We start from the raw sequence: 23,360 nt of genomic DNA on the forward strand, positions 1-23,360 counted from the left end.
GGACGCTCATTAACAAGAGCACAGCAACTCTTGGGTTTTCCAGCCTTGTTTCGTGGAGTGTTTTCGTGTTTGGTGAACTTGTTCATCCAGTGAAATTTGGCCCCTATGAGCTGACATTGGTTCATTAGATTCGAGGGTTAAATTGATAAAAGAATCATGGAATCATCCAGCACAGAAGGAGGCCATTCGGCCCACTTCAGAATGTACTTCATTGGCTGTGAAGCACTTTGGGTCATCCTGAGGTCATGAAAGCTGCTTTAGAAATACATGTTCTTACTTTCTTTCATTGGGGTTTCTTATAGAAGCAGGAGATTGGCTGATACTGAATCAAAGACAAACTTATCATTAAAAGTCTCACTTGGTAAAATAGCAGTTAAATGTAACAAGAGTGGAACTACCGCTAAGATAAACAAACTCAGAATGGGCAAAACTAAAGGAGACAATCAGTCACAGTCTCCTTATATGGGGATGTAGTTTAAATTTTAAAATAATTACAATGGAGAAAGCTGTGGATTGTCACATAGAGGGAGAGAATGGCAGAAACAGTGGGTGTTTGAACAGATTACTGGAATTAATAAGGTCCGATCAACTTATATCCCAAACTCAGAGCTGTGAGACCTTCAGTCCCTGACTAAACCAGCAAGGGTCACTTGGGAGTTATTGTCTTTTCAGTGTAGGTTTAAGTACTATTACATGAACTGTGTCTGAAGGAATCGATGGCACCTGATTATTAATGTTTCGAACCTAATTGATTTGAGGAGTAAATGATAAATAGGACCTCCTCCCCTAACTCGAAGAGGGAGGGAAGGTCATTGATGGAGCAGCTGATTTGGGCCAAGGAGAGTTCCCTGAGGAGCCTCTAGGGTTCACTCCTTGACAGGGGTAGTTCATTCGTGGGTCGGTGGAGTGGGGTCAAGGGGCTGAACCTCATTTCTTACCTTCTAGCACTTTCAAGTCGACCTTGTTGACTCTGCAGAAAGATTATCAGCTAGTGATTGGTAGAAATTCTTCTCACCAATATGAATGTGCATTTGGGCTTCTGAAAAGTGACATTTGCCCAAAAATAAATGCCAATTGTTTTGTTCTCCCCTTGGACTGTTCTCCAGCCCGGTGGAATGTTTCTCCCCTGCTCTTGACACATTCATTTTTAATCAGTAAGGTGCACGGGCCAAAAAAAGAAACACATCGAAAACATGCTGACTAATTGGCAGAGGGCGGCTGGTGCTTGCTGGGACATCGCCTTAGCCCAAGGCCTCTGCTGGTTGTTACGCTGCCTGTACCATCACGCAGCACAGATCTCGAGGACTCCCCGCTCAATACTGGATGATGCACTTCCTATATCTCCTCATAGACCGGGACAAGTGGAAGAAAGACATGTGGAATGATCAAAGAAAATCAATAGCACGTTTTAAAATATTCACTCTCGGGATGTGGGCGTCGCTGGCGAGGCCGGCATTTATTGCCCATCCCTAATTGCCCCTCGAGAAGGTGGTGGTGAGCTGCCTTCTTGAACCGCTGCAGTCCGTGTGGTGACGGTTCTCCCACAGTGCTGTTAGGAAGGGAGTTCCAGGATTTTGACCCAGCGACGATGAAGGAACGGCGATATATTTCCAAGTCGGGATGGTGTGCGACTTGGAGGGGAACGTGCAGGTGGTGTTGTTCCCATGTACCTGCTGCTCTTGTCCTTCTAGGTGGTAGAGGTTTTGGGTTTGGGAGGTGCTGTCGAAGAAGCCTTGGTGAGTTGCTGCAGTGCATCCTGTAGATGTAAGGAATCTTACAACACCAGGTTATAGTCCAACAATTTTATTTTCAAAGCTTTCGGAGATTATCCCCTTCGTCAGGTGAGTGAGTGAAAGGTTCTCAAATCGCATATCTTATATTAGGCTGGGACACCATCACACCAATCAAAAGGTGTCGTTGGTGTTCAGGCAGGTTAGCCACGGGAAACAGTAGGTCCCAGTATGCTGAATACACATTGTGTCAAATTACACAGACAGAGAGAAAGAGATCCGAAAGGCAGAGAGAGAGAGAGAATATTAAAAACAGATAACTTTTTTTCCCCCTTGCTGGTGGGGTTACGTGCAGCGTGACATGAACCCAAGATCCCGGTTGAGGCCATCCTCATGGGTGCGGAACTTGGCTATCAATTTCTGCTCGACGATTTTGCGTTGTCGTGTGTCTCGAAGGCCGCCTTGGAGAACGCTTACCCGAAGATCGGTGGCTGAATGTCCTTGACTGCTGAAGTGTTCCCCGACTGGGAGGGAACCCTCCTGTTGCGCAACAATCGCCAGACAGGAGGGTTCCCTCCCAGTCGGGGAACACTTCAGCAGTCAAGGACATTCAGCCACCGATCTTCGGGTAAGCGTTCTCCAAGGCGGCCTTCGAGACACACGACAACGCAAAATCGTCGAGCAGAAATTGATAGCCAAGTTCCGCACCCATGAGGACGGTCTCAACCGGGATCTTGGGTTCATGTCACGTTGCACGTAACCCCACCAGCAAGGGGAAAAAAAAGTTATCTGTTTTTAATATTCTCTCTCTCTCTCTCTGCCTTTCGGATCTCTTTCTGTCTGTATAATTTGACACAATGTGTATTCAGCATACTGGGACCTACTGTTTTCCGTGGCTAACCTGTCTGAACACCAATCACACCTTTGATTGGTGTGATGGTGTCCCAGCCTAATATAAGATTTGCAAATTGAGAACCTTTCACTCACTCACCTGACGAAGGGGATAATCTCCGAAAGCTTGTGATTTTAAAATAAAATTGTTGGACTATAACCTGGTGTTGTAAGATTCCTTACATTTGTCCACCCCAGTCCATCACCGGCATCTCCACATCATCCTGTGGATGGTACACACTGCAGCCACTGTGCACCGGTGGTGAAGGGAGTGAATGTTTAGGGTGGTGGATGGGGTACCAATCAAGCGGGCTGCTTTGTCCTGGATGGTGTCGAGCTTCTTGAGTGTTGTTGGAGCTGCACTCATCCAGGCAAGTGGAGAGTATTCCATCACACTCCTGACTTGTGCCTTATAGATGATGGAAAGGCTTTGGGGAGTCAGGAGGTGAGTCACTCGCCGCAGAATACCCAGCCTCTGACCTGCTCTTGTAGCCACAGTATTTATGTGGCTGGTCCAGTTAAGTTTCTGGTCAATGGTGACCCCAAGGATGTTGATGGTGGGGGATTCGGCGATGGTAATGCCGTTGAATGACAAGGGGAGGTGGTTAGACTCTCTCTTGTTGGAGATGGTCATTGCCTGGCACTTGTCTTTTTTTTTATTCGTTCACGGGATGAGGGCGTCACTGGCGAGGCCAGCATTTATTGCCCATCCCTAATTGCCCTCGAGATGTGAATGTTACTTGCCACTTATCAGCCCAAGCCTGGATATTGTCCAGGTCTTGCTGCATGCGGGCTCGGACTGCTTCATTATCTGAGGGGTTGCGAATGGAACTGAACACTGTGCAATCATCAGCGAAAATCCCCATTTCTGACCTTATGATGGAGGGAAGGTCATTGATGAAGCAGCTGAAGATGGTTGGGCCTAGGACACTGCCTGAGGAACTCCTGCAGCAATGTCCTGGGGCTGAGATGATTGGCCTCCAACAACCACTACCATCTTCCTTTGTACCAGGTATGACTTCAGCCACTGGAGAGCTTTCCCTCTGATAAAGGTGTGAGAGAGAGGGGTTAGACGGACCTCCCCAGATACAGGAGGGTGAGAGAGGGGTTAGAGGGACTTCCCCAGATACAGGAGTGTGTGAGGGGGTTTAGAGGGGCCTTCCCAGATACAGGAGTGTGAGAGAGGGGTTAGAGGGGCCTCCCCAGATACAGGAGTGTGAGAGAGGGGTTAGAGGGGTCTCCCCAGATACAGGAGCGTGAGAGAAGGGTTAGAGGGGTCTCCCCAGATACAGGAGTGTGAGAGAGGGGTTAGAGGGGTCTCCCCAGATACAGGAGTGTGAGAGAGGGGTTAGAGGGGCCTCCCCAGATACAGGAGCGTGAGAGAGGGGTTAGAGGGGTCTCCCCAGATACAGGAGTGTAAGAGAGGGGTTAGAGTGATCTCCCCAGATACAGGAGTGTGAGAGAGGGGTTAGAGGGGTCTCCCCAGATACAGGAATGCGAGAGAGGGGTTAGAGGGATCTCCCCAGATACAGGAGTGTGAGAGAGGGGTTAGAGGGGTCTCCCCAGATACAGGAATGCGAGAGAGGGTTTAGAGGGGTCTCCCCAGATACATCTCCAACAAGAGAGAGTCTAACCACCTCCCCTTGACATTCAACGGCATTACCATCGCCGAATCCCCCACCATCAACATCCTGGGGGTCACCATTAACCAGAAACTTAACTGGACCAGCCATATAAATACTGTGGCTACAAGAGCAGGTCAGAGGCTGGGTATTCTGTGGCGAGTGACTCACCTCCTGACTCCCCAAAGCCTTTCCACCATCTACAAGGCACAAGTCAGGAGTGTGATGGAATACTCTCCACTTGCCTGGATGAGTGCAGCTCCAACAACACTCAAGAAGCTCGAAACCATCCAGGACAAAGCAGCCCGCTTGATTGGCACCCCATCCACCACCCTAAACATTCACTCCCTTCACCACCGGCGCACTGTGGCTGTAGTGTGTACCATCCACAGGATGCACTGCAGCAATTCGCCAAGGCTTCTTCGACAGCACCTCCCAAACCCGCGACCTCTACCACCTAGAAGGACAAGAGCAGCAGGTACATGGGAACAACACCACCTGCATGTTCCCCTCCAAGTCACACACCATCCCGACTTGGAAATATATCGCCGTTCCTTCATCGTCGCTGGGTCAAAATCCTGGAACTCCCTTCCTAACAGCACTGTGGGAGAACCTTCACCACACGGACTGCAGAGGTTCAAGAAGGCGGCTCACCACCACCTTCTCAAGGGCAATTAGGGATGGACAATAAATGCCGGCCTCGCCAGCGACGCCCACATCCCATGAACGAATAAAACAATAGGAGTGTGGGAGAAGGGTTAGAGGGACCTCCCCAGATACAGGAGTGATGTGGAGATGCCGGTGATGGACTGGGGTTGACAATTGTAAACAATTTTACAACACCAAGTTATAGTCCAGCAATTTTATTTTAAATTCACAAGCTTTCGGAGATTTTCTCCTTCCTCAGGCAAATGTTTCAAGAGCTCCTTGAAGCCTACGCATTTATACATATTGAACAATACATGGTGTTTACAGACTGCCCCTGCAACTGCCCGTTGCCAAGGCAATCACCGTGTTCAGACAGAGAGGTGTCACCTGCAGAACCCCCGAATACACATTCAACAAAAAAACAAACAGGGAAAAAAAACAGAGAAAAAAAAACAGAGAGAGAGGCAGAAACATCCGGAAGGCAGAGAGAGCCAGCAAATGACCCATTATATTAAAAACAGATAACATTTGTTCGCTGGTGGGGTAACGTGTAGCGTGACATGAACCCAAGATCCCGGTTGAGGCCGTCCTCATGGGTGCGGAACTTGGCTATCAATTTCTGCTCGACGATTTTGCGTTGTCGTGTGTCTCGAAGGCCGCCTTGGAGAACGCTTACCCGAAGGTCGGTGGATGAATGTCCATGACTGCTGAAGTGTTCCCCGACTGGGAGGGAACCCTCCTGTTTGGCGATTGTTGCGCGGTACAGGAGTGTGATACAGGAGTGTGATACAGGAGATACAGGAGTGTGAGAGAGGAGTTAGAGGGACCTCCCCAGATACAGGAGTGTGAGAGGGGGGTCAGAGGGACCTTCTCAGATACAGGAGTGTGAGAGGGGGGTTAGAGGGACCTCCCCAGATACAGGAGTGTGAGAGAGGGGTTAGAGGGACCTCCCCAGATACAGGAGTGTGAGAGAGGGGTTAGAGGGACCTCCCCAGATACAGGAGTGTGAAAGAGGGGTTAGAGGGACCTCCCCAGATACAGGAGTGTGAGAGAGGGGTTAGAGGGGTCACCCCAGATACAGGAGTGTAAGAGAGGGGTTAGAGGGGTCACCCCAGATACAGGGGTGTGTGAGGGGGGGTTAGAGGGACCTCCCCAGATACAGGAGTGTGAGAGAGGGGTGAGAGGGGTCTCCCCAGATACAGGAGTGTGAGAGAGGGGTTAGAGGGGTCTCCATAGATACAGGAGTGTGTGAGGGAGGGTTTGAGGGACCTCCCCTGATACAGGAGTGTGAGAGAGGGGTTAGAGGGGTCACCCCAGATACAGGAGTGTAAGAGAGGGGTTAGAGGGGTCACCCCAGATACAGGGGTGTGTGAGGGGGGGTTAGAGGGACCTCCCCAGATACAGGAGTGTGAGAGAGGGGTTAGAGGGGTCTCCCCTGATACAGGAGTGTGAGAGAGGGGTTAGAGGGGTCTCCCTAGATACAGGAGTGTGTGAGGAGGGTTTAGAGGGACCTTTTCAGATGGAGGAACAGGACTCATGTCTCAAACATCATGAGCCATTTACTTTGATTCTGGTTTGTTTCCATCCTGTTCTCTGCCAGATCTGTGTTGGGATTGGAGAAAGGGATGGGGGCCTTCGGGGGGGGGGCGGGTGCAGGGAGAGAGTGGGAGGTGTCGATAGAGGAAGGCAGACATTGGGATTGGAGACAAAAATGGATTAAGGTTTCATGCTGTTCATTTTTAAATCGTTCTGATAAAAAGGTAATTGACAAAAGAACCAGAGGGGGAGATGAGGAGAATCTTTTTACGCAGCGAGTTGTTCTGATCTGGAACGCGCTGCCTGAAAGGGCGGTGGAAGCAGATTCAATAATAACTTTCAAAAGGGAATTGGATAAATACTTGAAAAGGAAAATTTGCAGGGCTGTGGGGGAAGAGCAGGGAGAGTGGGACTAATTGGATAGCTCTTTCAAAGGGCCAGCACAGGCACGATGGGCTGAATGGCCTCTTCATTTGCCGTATGATTCGATGACACTAAATATCGTCACATTAATCACACACAGACTAGTCACGTGTTTAACACTCTGTCTGAAAGCAATTGGACCGAGCCATTCTCTGTGACAACTTAACCTGTAACTCGAGATCGGACACCGACCCCTCCATGTGATTCAGACTGAGCAGCAAGTGGACCTGTTGGTGTTTGACAAGTCCAAGGATGTTCAGACCTGTTCGGCCTGTCTGTGAGAAATTGTGAAACAGCGCACGTAGTTTATAAATTATCCATGGAGCTCGAATCAATGGTCCGGAGAACACAGAGTGTCGGAGAAGGAGACGGCAGCTCCTGCCTGAGGGTCTGTTCCCATGGGCAGAACATGACCGGGTCTGGCTCGGGTTGGGGGCCCAGCAGGCAGCTGCTCCCGTACTGCGGTGGTCTGGTGGTCGTATTCCTGAGATCGAAGATCAAATAATCAACTGGAATATGAGTTCATATTCCCACCAGCGGCAGTTTGAGAATCTGAATTCAGCTTTTTAAAAAACCTGGAAACAAAAAGCTGGTGTCAGTGAGTGTTTTTTTTTTATTCGTTCATGGGATGTGGGCGTCGCTGGCGAGGCCGGCATTTATTGCCCATCCCTAATTGCCCTTGAGAAGGTGGTGGTGAGCCGCCTTCTTGAACCGCTGCAGTCCGTGTGGTGACGGTTCTCCCACAGTGCTGTTAGGAAGGGAGTTCCAGGATTTTGACCCAGCGACGATGAAGGAACGGCGATATATTTCCAAGTCGGGATGGTGTGTGACTTGGAGGGGAACGTGCAGGTGGTGTTGTTCCCATGTGCCTGCTGCTCTTGTCCTCCTAGGTGGTAGAGGTCGCGGGTTTGGGAGGTGCTGTCGAAGAAGCCTTGGCGAGTTGCTGCAGTGCATCCTGTGGATGGTACACACTGCAGCCACGGTGCGCCGGTGGTGAAGGGAGTGAATGTTTAGGGTGGTGGATGGGGTGCCAATCAAGCGGGCTGCTTTATCTTGGATGGTGTCAAGCTTCTTGAGTGTTGTTGGAGCTGCACTCATCCAGGCAAGTGGAGAGTATTCCATCACACTCCTGACTTGTGCCTTATAGATGGTGAAAAGGCTTTGGGGGGTCAGGAGGTGAGTCACTCGCCACAGAATACCCAGCCTCTGACCTGCTCTCGTAGCCACAGTATTTATATGGCTGGTCCAGTTAAGTTTCTGGTCGATGGTGACCCCCAGGATGTTGACGGTGGGGGATTCGGCGATGGTAATGCCGTTGAATGTCAAGGGGAGGTGGTTAGACTCTCTCTTGTTGGAGATAGTCGTTGCCTGGCACTTGCCTGGCACGAATGTTACTTGCCACTTATGAGCCCAAGCCTGGATGTTGTCCAGCTCTTGCTGCATGCGGGCTCGGACTGCTTCATTATTTGAGGGGTTGCGAATGGAACTGAACACTGTGCAATCATCAGCGAACATCCCCATTTCTGACCTTATGATGGAGGGAAGGTCATTGATGAAGCAGCTGAAGATGGTTGGGTCCAGGACACTGCCCTGAGGGACTCCTGCAGCAATGTCCTGGGGCTGAGATGATTGGCCTCCAACAACCACTACCATCTTCCCTTGTGCTAGGTATGACTCCAGCCACTGGAGAGTTTTCCCCCTGATTCCCATTGACTTCAATTTTACTAGGGTGTGACCAGGAAACTGGGGGATTGTTGTAAAATCCTGACTCGTTCATTCGGCCAGACTGGGGACTGGCAGCTTCCCTTCCCTGAAGGACATTCGTTAATTTCAAATTCTCATCCTTGTTTTCAAATCCCTGCATGGCCCTCGCCCCTCTCCCTCTCTCTGTAACCTCCTCCAGCCCTACAACCCTCCGAGATCTCTGCGCTCCTCCAATTCTGGCCTCTTGCGCATTCCCCGATTTTAATCGCTCCATTGGCGGCCGTGCCTTCAGCTGCCTGGGCCCTGAGCTCTGGAATTCCCTCCCTAAACCTCTCCGCCTCTCTCTCTCCTCCTTTAAGACGCTCCTTAAAACCTCCTCTTTGACCAAGCTTTTGGTCACCTGTCCTACTATCTCCTTATGTGGCTCGGTGTCGAATTCTGTCTGATTTACGCTCCTGTGAAGCCCCTCGGGACGTTTTACTGTGTTAAAGACACAAAATAAATGCATTTTGTTGTTATTGTTAGGTTTTTACAACATTCTGGCCGTTTTCTTGGTTATTTATTCTGGTGTTTAGGCCCACAATTTACCAGATTTAGTGAATTCAATTTCACAACTTGCCCTGGTGATTTCTCGGCCTCTTGTCCACATGCAGAACCATCAGACAACCCAACGCTCTCCACATCCAGCCCAAGGCCACCCTCCTTCTCCACATGCACGACCAGTGGGTAAACCCAGAAAATCACCTCATTATCGATGTCCCTTTGAAATTCCTCAACTGATCATCAGAACCCACTGCCCCCACGCACCCCATGTAATATTATGATCGCTGTTCCCTAAATGTTCCCCCACTGACACTTGCTCCACGACCCATCTCATTCCCGCATCCCGCTCCCCTCCGCGTCCCCCCACCCCTCCCCCACCCCTGCGCGTCCCCCCACCCCTCCGCGCCCCCCACCCCTCCCCCACAGCAATGTAGTTCTGTCATTTGAGCTCAATTTCTAAGGTGATTCTAACTATTACAATCGAATAATCCACCTCACTCCAGGTGTAATGTTGAGGGTCGGGGTTAGGGGTTCGAAAGATGGAGATGTGAGGAGGATTATTCAGGAGTTCTGCATAATTCATTTTGTACATTAGGGAGTGTTTAGACAGAATATTTCTTCAGGAAATTAAATGGGTGGGGAGAGTCTGTGATAGGGGAGAGTGTACATGGGCTGTGGGGGGAGATTAAATGGGTGGGGGCTATCAGTTGGTCAATCAGATCATAGAAGAATCATAGTATGTTACAGCGCAGAAGGAGGCCATTCGGCCCATTGTGCCTGTGCCGGCTCTTTGGAAGAGCTATCCAATTAGTCCCACTCCCCTGCTCTTTCCCCACAGTCCTGCAAATTTTTCCTTTTCAAGTATTTATCCAATTCCCTTTTGAAAGTTATTATTGAATCTGCTTCCACCGCCCTTTCAGGCAGCGCATTCCAGATCAGAACAACTCGCTGTGTATAAAAATTCTCCTCGTTTTCCTTCTGGCTTTGTTGCCAATTACCTAAAATCCTCTGGTTACCGACCCTCCTGCCACTGGAAACAGTTTCTCCTTATTTACTCTATCAAAACCCTTCATGATTTTGAACACCTCGATCAAATCTCCCCTTAACCTTCTCTGCTCCAAGGAGAACAATCCCAGCTTCTCCAGTCTCTCCACATAACTGAAGTCCCTCATCCCTGGAATCAGTCTAGTAAATCTCTTCTGCACCCTCTCTAAGGCCTTGACATCCTTCCTAAAGTGCGGTGCCCAGAATTGGACTCAATGCTCCAACTGAGGTCTAACTAGTGAATCATATCTTTGTTTTTTGTGGTTACCACACAGCCAACCTGCCACTCACAGTAATCCCCACCCCCGCAGATTCTCCGAACCAAATGGAATAGCTCCAAGTTCCAACAGTTACATCAGCACCGAGGGCGCACCCTGCCCTCTCCAGTGGGACCAGCTTTAAGGTACTGGCTCCTCCACAGTGCATTGCTGCTCGAGGGTGGGAGGCAGGGAGGGACCAGGCTCGGAACATTGGTAAAGACAAGTCTGGACCAACAAACAGGGGTCTTCCGAGGTTCAGGAATGAACCTTCCCGGTCCTCCCGCTGGTTTAGCAAAGACTGAGATCCATGTCCCCGCCCACGGTTAGTGTATTAATTGATTTATTAAAAATTGAAAGAAAGAAAGACTTGCATTTATATAGCGCCTTTCACATCCTCAGGACGTCCCAAAGCGCTTTACAGCCAATTAAATATTTGTGAAGTGTAGTCATTGTTGTAATGTAGGAAATTCGGCAGACAAATTGTGCACAGCAAGATCCCACAAACAGCAATGTGATAAATGTCCAGATAATCTGTTTTTTTAGTGATGTTGGTTGAGGGATAAATATTGGCCCCAGGACACCGGGGAGAACTTCCCTGCTCTTCTTCAAATAGTGGCCATGGGATCTTTTACATCCACCTGAGAGCGCAGACGGGGGCTTGGATTAATATCTCATCCGAAACATGGCACGTCCAACAGTGCGGCGCTCCCTCAGTACTGACCCTCCGACAGTGTGGCACTCCCTCAGAACTGACCCTCCGACAGTGCAGCGCTCCCTCAGAACTGACCCTCCGACAGTGCAGCACTCCCTCAGAACTGACCCTCCGACAGTGCAGCACACCCTCAGAACTGACCCTCCGACAGTGCGGCGCTCCCTCAGTACTGACCCTCCGACAGTGCGGCACTCCCTCAGCACTGACCCTCCGAGAGTGCAGCGCTCCCTCAGCACTGACCCTCCGACAGTGCGGCACTCCCTCAGTACTGACCCTCCGACAGTGCAGCGTTCCCTCAGTACTGACCCTCCGACAGTGCAGCGCTCCCTCAGTACTGACCCTCCGACAGTGCAGCGCTCCCTCAGCACTGACCCTCCGACAGTGCAGCGCTCCCACAGTACTGACCCTCCGACAGTGCAGCGCTCCCTCAGTACTGACCCTCCGACAGTGCAGCGCTCCCACAGCACTGACCCTCCGACAGTGCAGCGCTCCCACAGCACTGACCCTCCGACAGTGCAGCGCTCCCACAGCACTGACCCTCCGACAGTGCAGCGCTCCCTCAGTACTGACCCTCCGACAGTGCAGCGCTCCCTCAGTACTGACCCTCCAACAGTGCAGTGCTCCCTCAGTACTGACCCTCCGACAGTGCAGCGCTCCCTCAGTACTGACCCTCCGACAGTGCAGCGCTCCCACAGCACTGACCCTCCGACAGTGCAGCGCTCCCTCAGTACTGACCCTCCGACAGTGCAGCGCTCCCTCAGTACTGACCCTCCAACAGTGCAGTGCTCCCTCAGTACTGACCCTCCGACAGTGCGGCGCTCCCTCAGTACTGACCCTCCGACAGTGCAGCACTCCCTCAGTACTGACCCTCCGACAGTGCAGCGCTCCCTCAGTACTGACCCTCCGATACTCTCTCCCTTGTACCCTGAATCATTTCTTTCAACTCTGTCCAGCTCATTCCTGAATTAGCCGACACTCTCTTCCCCGACTGTCTCCCTGCTCCACACATTCTACACCCTTTGTGAGAAGCAGTTAAATCTAAATTGTTTGTTCACCTTCCCTCTCCCGAGCTCATCTCTCATCCCCCTCCCCCTCCGCATCACCCTCCCATTGTAATTTGTGGTTCTGTCAATTTTGAGCAATTTCAAAATGGGAACAAGACATCGGAAGGTGAGAATACTCACTATCAAACCCAATAAACTCAGAATGAGAACTTACCAATATAGACAATGCTCTCCTGGATGGTCTCCCATCTTCCAGCCTCCATAAACTTGAGCTCATTCAAAACTCTGCTTCCCCATATCTTAACTCACACCAAGTCCCGTTCTCCTGTCACCCCTGTGCTCGCTGACCTTCACTGGCTCCCGGCCGGGAACGCCTCAACTTTGAATTTCTCATCCTTGTTTTCAAATCCATCCAAGACCTCGCCCCTCCCTATCTCTGTAACCTTCTCCAGCCCGACAACAGAAGAACGTATGAAATAGGAGCAGGAGTAGGCCATACGGCCCCTCGATCCTGCTCCGCCATTCAATCAGATCATGGCTGATCTTCAACCTCAACTCCACTTTCCCGCCCGATCCCCATATCCCTTGATTCCCCGAAAGTCCAAAAATCTATCGATCTCAGCCTTGAATATATTCAATGACTCAGCATCCACAGCCCTCTGGGGGAGAGAATTCCAAAGATTCACAACCCTCTGAATGAAGTAATTTTTCCTCATCTCAGCCTTAAATGGCCGACTCCTTATCCTGAGACTATGCCCCCTCGTTCTAGACTCTCCAGCCAGGGGAAACAACCTCTCAGCATCTACTCTGTCAAGCCCCCTCAGAATCTTATATGTTTCAATGAGATCACCTCTCATTCTTCTAAACTCCAGAGAGTATCGGCCCATTCTACTCAATCTCTCCTCATAGGACAACCCTCTCATCCCAGGAATCAATCTAGTGAACCTTTGTTGCACCACCTCTAAGGCAAGTATATCCTTCCTTAGATAAGGAGATCAAAACTGTACGCAGTACTCCAGGTGAGGTCTCACCAGAGCCCTGTACAATTGTAGCAAGACATCCGCACTCTTGCAATCCAACCCATAGAACCATAGAAAAGATACAGCCCAGAAGGGGGCCATTCAGCCTATCGTGTCCGTGCAGGCTCGAAAAAAAACCACCGCCCATTCTAATCCCACCTTCCAGCACCCGGTCCGTAGCCCTGCAGCTTACAGCACTTTAGGTGCAGGTCCAGGTACTTTTTAAAAGAGTTGAGGGTCCCTGCATCTACCACCAATTCAGGCAGCGAATTCCATACACCCACCACCCTCTGGGTAAAAACGTTTTTCCTCATGTCCCCTCTAATCCTTCCGCCAATCAGCTTAAATCTATGTCCTCTAGTTCTTCAACTCTCCGCTAGGGGAAACAGGTACTTCCTGTCTACTCTATCTGGGCCCCTCATAATTTGTACACCTCAATCAAGTCTCCCCTCAGCCTCCTCTGCTCCAAGGAAAACAACCCCAGCCTATCCAATCTCTCCTCGTAGCTGCAATTTTCAAGCTCTGGCAACATTCTTGTAAATCTTCTCTGCACTCTCTCCACAGCAATTACGTCCTTCCTGTAATGTGGTGACCAGAACTGCGCACAATACTCCAGCTGTGGCCTTACCAGCGTTTTATACAGTTCCATCATTACATTCCTGCTTTTGTATTCTATACCTCGGCTAATAACGGAGAGCATTCCGTATGCCTTCTTCACAACCTTATCTACCTGTACTGCCACCTTCAGGGACCTGTGCACCTGCACTCCAAGCTCTCTCACTTCCTCAACCCCTCTCAATATATTCCCGTTTACTGTGTATTCCCTTTTACTGTTTGCCCTCCCTAAATACATTACCTCACACTTCTCCGGGTTGAACTCCATTTGCCACTTTTCCGCCCACTCCACCAACCCATTGATATCTTCTTGGAGTCTACAGCTATCCTCTTCACTATCAACTACACGGCTAATTTTTGTGTCGTCTGCAAATTTGCCAATCATGCCCCCTACATTCAAGTCCAAATCATTAATATATACCACGAACAGCAAGGGACCCAACACTGAACCTTGTGGAACACCACTGGAAACGGATTTCCATTCGCAAAGACATCCATCGACTTTTACCCTTTGTTTCCTGTTACTGAGCAAATTTTGGATCCAATTCGCCACATTTCCCTCTATCCCATGGGCTTTTACCTTTCTGACCAGTCTGCCATGTGGGACCTTGTCAGATGCCTTACTAAAATCCATGTAGACAACATCCACTGCACTACCCTCATCAATCCTCCTTGTCATTACCTCAAAGAATTCAATCAGATTTGTAAGGCATGACCTTCCCTGAACAAATCCATGCTGACTATCCCTGATTAAACCATGCCTTTCCAAGTGACAGTTTATCCTATCTCTCAGTATTGATTCTAATAGTTTGCCCACCACCGAGGTAAGACTGACCGGCCTATAATTGTTAGGCCTTTCCCTCGTACCCTTTTTAAACAATGGTACTACGTTTGCAGTCTTCCAGTCCTCCGGTACCTCCCCTGTATCTAGTGAGGATTGAAAAATGATCCTCAGAGCATCCGTTATTTCCTCCCTGGCTTCCTTCAATAGCCCAGGAAACAATCCATCCGGCCCTGGTGACTTATCAACTTTCAAGGATTCCAGTCCCTCTAGTACTTCCTCTCTCGTTATGTTTACCTTATCCAATATTTCACACCTCTCCTCTTTAACTACAACATCCGGATCATCCCTTTCCTTTGTGAATATGGAGACAAAATATTCATTTAAAACCCTACCCACATCCTCTGCTTCTACACACAAGTTACCCTTATCATCCCTGATAGGTCCCACCTTTTCCTTAGCGATCCTCTTGTTCTTAATGTACTGATAAAATATCTTTGGGTTTTCTTTAATCTTACCAGCTAATATTTTTTCATGCTCTCTCTTTGCTTTCCTTATTTCCTTTTTTACGTCATCCCTGTACTTTCTATACTCCTCTAGGCTTTCTGCAGTATTTAGTTTTCTGTGACAGTCATAAGCTTTCTTTTTCTGCTTTATCTTGCCCCGTATACTTCTAGACAACCAGAAAGCTCTAAATTTGGCAGTGCCACCCTTTTTCTTTGAGGGGACGTGTCTACATTGTACCCGTAGAATTTCACTTTTTAGTGCCTCCCACTGGCTTGCCACTGATTTCTCCTCAAGTAGTTGTGTCCAGTCCACTCCTGCCAAATCACCTCTTAGTTCTGTAAAATTTGCCTTCCCCCAATTTAAAACATTTACTCCTGATTTAACTCTGTCCTTTTCCATAATAATGCTAAAACTAACGGAATTGTGGTCACTATCCCCAATATGGTCACCCACTGTCACTTCACCCACTTGCCCATCTTCATTTCCCAGGACTAAATCTAGAATTGCATCCCCTCTTGTTGGGCTTGTCACGTACTGGCTAAAAAAGTTCTCCTGGACACCGATCAAGAATTTTGCGCCCTCTGTGCCCCTCACACTGTTTGAATCCCAGTTGATGTTAGGATAGTTGAAGTCCCCGACTATTATTGCCCTCTTATTTTTACACTCAGAAATTTGCCTACATATTTGTTCTTCTATCTCCCTTTCACTATTCGGGGGTCTATAGTTCACTCCTAGTAGTGTGACTGCCCCTTTTTTTTTCTTAGCTCAACCCATATGGCCTCGATTGATGATCCATTTAGCAGATCATCCCTTCTCACAACTGGAATTGATTCTTTAACCAATAATGCTACCCCCCCTCCTTTTTTATCACCCACTCTATCCTGCCTGAAAACTCTATATCCAGGGATAGTGAGCTGCCAATTATCCCCCTGTTTAAGCCAGGTTTCCGTTATAGCAATGATATCACGCTGCCCTGTGTCTATCTGTGCCCTTAGCTCATCTGCTTTGTTTGTAATACTCCTTGCATTGAAGTATATCCCCTTTAACCCCGTCAAATTCCTGTGCTGAACACTATTTAACCTTTGCTTCTTTTGCCTTTCTGAGTCACTAACTACGTCACCAACTGCTTTTCTACTTCCTGTTTCCTGGTCTCAATTGTCCTGTCTGTACCTGTCCTTTTGTTCCCATCCCCCAACAGAACGAGCAAATGCCCCCGCGAGGATATTGGTCCCAGTTCTGCTTGGGTGCAGCCCGTCCAGCTTGTACAGGTCCCGCCTTTCCCAGAATCGGTCCCAATGCCTCAGGAATTTAAACCCCTCCCTCCTACACCATCTCTCAAGCCACACATTCATCTGGTCTATTCTCCTAGTTCTGCTCTCGCTGGCACGTGGCACTGGGAGTCATCCTGAGATTACTACCTTAGGGGTCCTGCTTTTTAATTTATTTCCTAACTCCCTATATTCTGCTTGCAGGATCTCATTTTTTTACCGATGCAATAAAGGCCAACATTTCATTTGCTTTCCTAATTGTTTTCTGTAACCGTGTACTAACTTTTTGTGTTTCTTGCACCAGGACACCTAAATCTCTCTGAACACCAACATTTAATAGTTTCTCACCATTTAAACAATATTCTGTTCTTCTATTCTTCCTACCAAAGTGAATAACCTCACATTTCCCCACATTATACTCCATCTGCCACCTTCTTGCCCACTCACTTAACCTGTCTATATCCCTTTGCAGACTCTTTGTTTTTTTTAATTCGTTCATTGGATGTGGGCGTCGCTGGCGAGGCCGGCATTTATTGCCCATCCCTAATTGCCCTTGAGAAGGTGGTGGTGAGCCGCCTTCTTGAACCGCTGCAGTCCGTGTGGTGAAGGTTCTCCCACAGTGCTGTTAGGAAGAGAGTTCCAGGATTTTGACCCAGCGACGATGAAGGAACGGCGATATATTTCCAAGTCGGGATGGTGTGTGACTTGGAGGGGAACGTGCAGGTGGTGTTGTTCCCATGTGCCTGCTGCTCTTGTCCTTCTAGGTGGTAGAGGTCGCGGGTTTGGGAGGTGCTGTCGAAGAAGCCTTGGCGAGTTGCTGCAGTGCATCCTGTGGATGGTACACACTGCAGCCACAGTGCGCCGGTGGTGAAGGGAGTGAATGTTTAGGGTGGTGGATGGGGTGCCAATCAAGCGGGCTGCTTTGTCCTGGATGGTGTCGAGCCTCTTGAGTGTTGTTGGAGCTGCACTCATCCAGGCAAGTGGAGAGTATTCCATCACACTCCTGACTTGTGCCTTGTAGATGGTGGAAAGGCTTTGGGGAGTCAGGAGGTGAGTCAATCGCCGCAGAATACCCAGCCTCTGACCTGCTCTTGTAGCCACAGTATTTATATGGCTGGTCCAGTTATGTTTCTGGTCAATGGTGACCCCCAGGATGTTGATGGTGGGGGATTCGGCGATGGTAATGCCGTTGAATGTCAAGGGGAGGTGGTTAGACTCTCTCTTGTTGGAGATGGTCATTGCCTGGCACTTGTCTGGTGCGAATGTTACTTGCCACTTATCAGCCCAAGCCTGGATGTTGTCCAGGTCTTGCTGCATGCGGGCACGGACTGCTTCATTATTTGAGGGGTTGCGAATGGAACTGAACACTGTGCAATCATCAGCGAACATCCCCATTTCTGACCTTATGATGGAGGGAAGGTCATTGATGAAGCAGCTGAAGATGGTTGGGCCTAGGACACTGTCCTGAGGAACTCCTGCAGCAATGTCCTGGGGCTGAGATGATTGGCCTCCAACAACCACTACCATCTTCCTTTGTGCTAGGTATGACTCCAGCCACTGGAGAGTTTTCCCCCTGGTTCCCATTGACTTCAATTTTACTGGGGCTCCTTGGTGCCACACTCGGTCAAATGCTGCCTTGATGTCAAGGGCAGTCACTCTCACCTCACCTCTGGAATTCAGCTCTTTTGTCCATGTTTGGACCAAGGCTGTAATGAGGTCTGGAGCCGAGTGGTCCTGGCGGAACCCAAACTGAGCATCGGTGAGCAGGTTATTGGTGAGTAAGTGCCGCTTGATAGCACTGTCGATGACACCTTCCATCACTTTGCTGATGATTGAGAGTAGACTGATGGGGTGTTAATTAGCCAGATTGGATTTTTCCTGCTTTTTGTAGACAGGACATACCTGGGCAATTTTCCACATTGTTGGGTAGATGACAGTGTTGTAGCTGTACTGGAACGGTTTGGCTCGAGGCGCAGCTAGTTCTGGAGCACAAGTCTTCAGCACTACAGCCGGGATGTTGTCGGGGCCCATAGCCTTTGCTGTATCCAGTGCACTCAGCCGTTTCTTGATATCACGTGGAGTGAATCGAATTGGCTGAAGACTGGCTTCTGTGATGGTGGGGATTTCAGGAGGAGGCCGAGATGGATCATCCACTCGGCACTTCTGGTTGCAAATGCTTCAGCCTTGTCTTTTGCACTCACGTGCTGGACTCCGCCATCATTGAGGATGGGGATGTTTACAGAGCCTCCTCCTCCCGTTAGTTGTTTAATTGTCCACCACCATTCACGACTGGATGTGGTTGTTTAATTGTCCACCACCATTCACGACTGGATGTGGCAGGACTGCAGAGCTTTGATCTGATCCGTTGTTTGTGGGATTGCTTAACTCTGTCTATAGCATGTTGTTTCCGCTGTTTAGCATGCATGCAGTCCTGAGTTGTAGCTTCACCAGGTTGGCGCCTCATTTTTAGGTAGAAGAGCAAGCCTGCTGCTGCTCCTGGCATGCTCTTCTACACTCCTCATTGAACCAGGGTTGATCCCCTGGCTTGTTGGTAATGGTAGAGTGAGGAATATGCCGGGCCATGAGGTTACAGATTGTGCTGGAATACAATTGTGTCCTCCTCACAGCTTACTTTCCCACCTGGCTTTGTATCGTCAGCAAACTTGGATACATTACACTTGATCCCTTCATCTATTCATTAATATAGATTGTAAATAGCTGAGGCCCAAGAACTGATCCTTGCGGCACCCCACTAGTTACAGCCTGCCAACCTGAAAATGACCTGTTTATTCCTACTCTCTGTTTTCTGTCCGTTAACCAATCCTCTATCCATGCTAATATATTACCACCAACCCCATGAGCCCGTATCTTGTGTAACAACCTTTTATGTGGCACCTTATCAAATGGCTTTTGAAAATCCAAATATACAACACCCACTGGTTCCCCTTTATCTACCCTGCTAGTTACATCCTCAAAAAACACTAATAAATTTGTCAAACACAATTTCCCTTTCATAAAACCATGTTGACCCTGCCTCACTCTCCGAGATCTCTGCGCTCCTCCAATTCTGGCCTCTTGTCCATCCCCGATTTCCATCGCTCCACCATTGGCGGCCGTGCCTTCAGCTGCCTGGGCCCTGAGCTCTGGAATTCCCTCCCTAAACCTCTCCGCCTCTCTCTCCTCCTTTAAGACGCTCCTTAAAACCTGCCTCTTCGTCCAAGTTTTTGGTCACCTGTCCTAATATCTCCTTATGTGGCTCGGTGTCAATTTATGTTCGATAATCGCTCCTGTGAAGTGAATTGGGTTCATTTTACTACATTAAAGGCGCAAAATAAATACAAGTTTTTGTTGTTGTTTCCAGGGCTGGGCCCTCAGTCTCAGGGGGACTGAGTAATTCGGGGAAATCGGGGCCTAGAAATCCAATCTCAGAAAGGGGCCTGAAACAGGCCCTCGATCAGCACAGGCAGCGAGACCAATGCCTGTTTCAGGCGGCCATTCTGGACGATTACAGGTTGCCCAAACCAACATGGTGCATGACACGTACCCGGTACGGAACGAGTGCCTGCGAACACCACACGCCATGTTGGACCTTTCTTCACCTGAGAAACAGAAACTGTGCCATCCAATTCCTAGGCTATGGGCTTTGACATTTGACCTTGTAGAGGGATAAAAATAGTCGATGGTTTAAAGAAAGAGCTTGTGTTTCTATCGTGTCTTTCATTCCCCCAGAACCTCCCAAAGGGCTTCAAAGCCAATGAAGTACTTTTGAAGTGTAGTCACTGATTTGTAATGTAGGAAACGTGGCAGCCATATTGCGCACAGCAAGATCCCAGAATCAGCAATGAGATAAATGACCAGACAATCTGTTTCTGGTGGTGTTTGTTGAGGCTTGAATGTTGGCCAGGCCCACCCGGGCCCACCCCTGCCCCAATCCTGGTCCTCCCTCTCCCACTCCCTCATTCACATCCTTCCCATGCCTATTCTCCCCATGTGCCCTATGACATCCCAATTCACTGGATCCAGCCCCATGGGATTGCACTGTTTGGGCTAAACCTGTTGGTGTGGGACAGAGTAGGCAGTGCCAAGAGTCTTTACCCCACCGGAGGCAATGGGTTCCTCCCCAGTGTTATTGTCTCAACACTTCACTGGGCAAACGGTACCATGGGGAACTTTAGCAGGTCGCATTTTGTCCTACGGAACACAGGGGCCCGGGAGTGCACGAGTCAATCAAAACAGTGATAAAGTCTTCAAAATGGGGCTGCCCTCTCTGCATTAACACCAGCTGTTCTCCAGACCAGCTGTTCTTCTGCCCAGACTGTGTTCAAAGCAACACCCATCATACTGTCTCCAACTTTAACTCATTCTCTCCCAGTGCCTCCAAACTGGGGGACTCCTCCCCTCACTCAGTCTCCCCTCAAACTGTGGGACTCCTCCCCTCCCTTAGTCTCCCCTCAAACTGTGGGACTCCTCCCTTCCCTCAATCTCCCCTCAAACTGTGGGACTCCTCCCCTCCCTCAGTCTCCCCTCAACTGTGGGACTCCTCCCCTCCCTCAGTCTCCCCTCAACTGTGGGACTCCTCCCCTCCCTCAGTCTCCCCTCAAACTGTGGGACTCCTCCCTTCCCTCAGTCTCCCCTCAAACTGTGGGACTTCTCCCCTCCCTCAGTCTCCCCTCAAACTGTGGGACTCCTCCCCTCCCTTAGTCTCCCCTCAAACTGTGGGACTCCTCCCCTCCCTCAGTCTCCCCTCAAACTGTGGGACTCCTCCCTTCCCTCAGTCTCCCCTCAAACTGTGGGACTTCTCCCCTCCCTCAGTCTCCCCTCAACTGTGGGACTCCTCCCCTCCCTCAGTCTCCCCTCAAACTGTGGGACTCCTCCCCTCCCTCAGTCTCTCCTCAAAATGTGGGACTCCTGTGGGGGCTTGTAAAAAAGGTAATGCAATAATCATGGGCGATTTTAACTTTCACATCGATTGGACAAATCAAATTGGCAAAAATAGCCCTGAGGAGGAGTTCATAGAGTGTATCAGGGACTGTTTCTTAGACCAATACGTCGAGGAACCAACCAGGCAACAGGCCATTTTGGATCAGGTAATGGGTAACGAAACAGGATTAATTAATGATCTCACAGTAAAGGATCCCTTGGGAAGCAGTGATCATAACATGATAGAATTTCACATCCAGTTTGAGAGCGAGGATCTTGGGTCTGAAACTACTGTATTAAACTTAAATAAGGGCAATTATAAAGGAATGAGGGCGGAATTGGCTAAAGTGGACTGGGTAAACAGATTAGATGGGATGATGGTGGATAAGCAGTGGTAAACATTTAAAAAGATATTTTATGACTCGCAACAAAACTATATCCCTGTGAGGAGGAAAGACTCCACAAAAAGGGTGAACCAACCATGGCTAACTAAGGAAGTCAAGGATGGTATCAGGTTAAAAGAAAAAGAATACAACATGGCAAAGATTACTGGTAAGCCCGAAGATTGGGAAAACTTTAAAAACCAGCAAAGGATGACTAAAAGAATAATAATGAGGGAGAAAATAAATTATGAGAGTAAACCAGCAAGAAATATAAAAACTGAGAGTAAAAGCTTCTACAAGTATATAAAAAGGAAAAGGAACATTGGTCCCTTAGAGGATGAGACTGGGGAAATAACAATGGAAAACAAGGAAATGGCAGAGGAATTGAACAGATATTTTGTAACCGTCTTCACAGTAGAAGACACTAATAATATACCAATAATAGTAGAAAATCAAGGGGCAAAGGGGAGGGAGGAACTAAAAACAATCACGATCACTAGAGAAAAAGTACTAGGTAAACTAATCGGTCCAAAGGCTGACAAGTCCCCTGGACCTGATGGCTTGCATCCGAGGGTCTTAAAGGAAGTGGCTACAGAGATACTGGATGCATTGGTTGTAATCTTCCAGAATTCACTAGATTCTGGAAAGGTCCCAGCGGATTGGAAAACTGCAAACGTAACAACCCTATTCAAGAAGGGAGTGAGAGAGAAAGCAGGTAACTATAGACCAGTTAGCCTAACATCTGTCATTGGGGAAATGCTAGAATCCATTATTAAGGAAGTAGTGGCAGGACATTCGGAGATTCATAATACAATCAAGGAGAGTCAACATGGTTTTATGAAGGGGAAATCATGTCTGATAAATTTATTAGAGTTCTTTGAGGAAGTAACGGGCAGGGTGGATAAAGGGGAACCAACGGATGCAGTATATTTAGATTTCCAAAAGACATTCGATAAGGTGCCACATAAAAGATTACTGCACAAGATAAGAGCTCATGGTGTTGGGGGTAATATACTGGCGTGGATAGAGGATTGGCTAACTAACAGAAAACAAAGAGTCGGGATAAAAGGGTCATTTTCAAAATGGCAATCTGTAACTAGTGGGGTGCTGCAGGGCTCAGTGCTGGGGCCTCAACTATTTACAATATATATCAATGACTTGGATGAAGGAACAGAGTGTCTTGTGGCCAAATTTGCTGATGATACAAAGATAGGTGGAAAAGCAAGTTGTGATGAGGACACAAAGTGTCTGCAAAGGGATAGTGACAGGTTAAGCGAATGGGCAAAAATTTGGCCGATGGAATATAACGTGGGAAAATGTGAAATCATCCACTTTGGGAGGAAAAATAAAAAAGCAAAATATTATTTGAATGGAGAAATATTACAAAATGCTGCGGTCCTGAGGGATCTGGGTGTCCTCGTACATGAAACACAAAAAGTCAACATACAGGTGCAGCAGGTAATCCGGAACGCAAATGGAATATTGGCCTTTATTTCTAGGGGGATGGAGTATAAAAGCAGGGAAGTCATGTTACAACTGTACAGGGTGCTGGTGAGACCACACCTGGAGTACTGTGTACAGTTCTGGTGCCCTTATTTAAGGAAGGACATACTTGAATTGGAGGCAGTTCAGAGAAGGTTCACTCGGTTGATTCCGGGTATGGAAGGGTTGTCTTATGCGGAAAGATTGAACAGGTTGGGTCTATACTCATTGGAGTTCAGAAGAATGAGAGGAGATCTTATTGAAACAT

This window comes from Heptranchias perlo, chromosome 7, assembly GCF_035084215.1.
Source record: "Heptranchias perlo isolate sHepPer1 chromosome 7, sHepPer1.hap1, whole genome shotgun sequence".
NCBI lineage: Eukaryota > Metazoa > Chordata > Chondrichthyes > Hexanchiformes > Hexanchidae > Heptranchias > Heptranchias perlo.